At 28.7% G+C, this 1072-nt stretch overlaps 1 non-coding gene across 1 annotated transcript; it reads right to left on the minus strand.

Moving 5' to 3' along the window:
• Positions 1 to 584: 584 nt before the first annotated feature.
• On the minus strand, positions 585 to 719 carry LOC123937690. The gene has a single exon (XR_006817520.1). It is a non-coding gene; the product is annotated as a U4 spliceosomal RNA (small nuclear RNA).
• Between the last annotated feature and the right edge of the window lie 353 nt (positions 720 to 1072).

The raw sequence follows: 1072 nt of genomic DNA on the forward strand, positions 1-1072 counted from the left end.
GATGTGGGGCTCAATCCCAGGATCCTGAGATCATGACCTGAGCTGAAGGCAGAGGCTTAACCCACTGAGCCACCCAGGCACCTCTGTAGAAATTATTATTATTTAATTTTGCCCTTTAACTTTGGTAAATCCAAAACTAGATCAATAATACTGTAATTTTTGGATGCATGTACACATAATCTCTTTTTAACACATTGGGGTTTTTTGTTGTTTTAGCATTGGAATATGCACAAACGCATTACTGTTTTTAACAATATTATATGAATAAAGTAAAAATGTAAATTTGTATCAAATTAAATTATATTATGTTTTCCTTAAGAATTAAGAATTTGTGTCTCTAAAAGACTTATCTTTTAATTACATACTTGATGCCTCCTTCATCACAGTTACAGTCATGTTAAATTATATCTTGATTAGGAAGTTAAAAATAAACACTTGCATACAGGAATATCTCTGGCATATGTCAAAAGGATATTCTGCTATTAATCCTATAATTAATTTGTTATTTCATAAGGAGATTTATTGAAAATAGTCTCCAAGGAAATAAATTTGATCTAATTTGAATTATACTTTTAGTGTGTTATGAATCTGGTCTATATTCAGACATTTTCTACAGTTAAAAATCATATTAGTAAGAGTCTGTTTCCGATATTTTCAATTAGCAATAATCACGCCTCGGATAAACCTCATTGGCTACAATACTGCCACTGCGCAAAGCTGTTTTCTATATTTTAATTTATTGAACTAAATGGGGTAGTAGTAATGATATTTTTCACCTCTTCTTGTTTCCTTAGTCATTTGATATAATAGAATAAAAATTAATTCCAGTGTCTTATTTTTCCTGTTTTAATTTTTATGTCACTATGTACATATTAATGGATTATTAGTTCACAATGATACAGTCCTATATTTTTGTAGTAAAGAGATTTTTGAATGCCTTATTTTTGTTTAATTATTTCAATCATCATTATATTTATGGTTAGTAAACTGTATGATAATAGTTTAAACTTAGTAAGATTTATCACTATTCATCTGATGATGGACATTCTCCCTCAAATACTCACAACAAATT

This window comes from Meles meles, chromosome 2 (assembly GCF_922984935.1).
Source record: "Meles meles chromosome 2, mMelMel3.1 paternal haplotype, whole genome shotgun sequence".
Classification (NCBI taxonomy): domain Eukaryota; kingdom Metazoa; phylum Chordata; class Mammalia; order Carnivora; family Mustelidae; genus Meles; species Meles meles.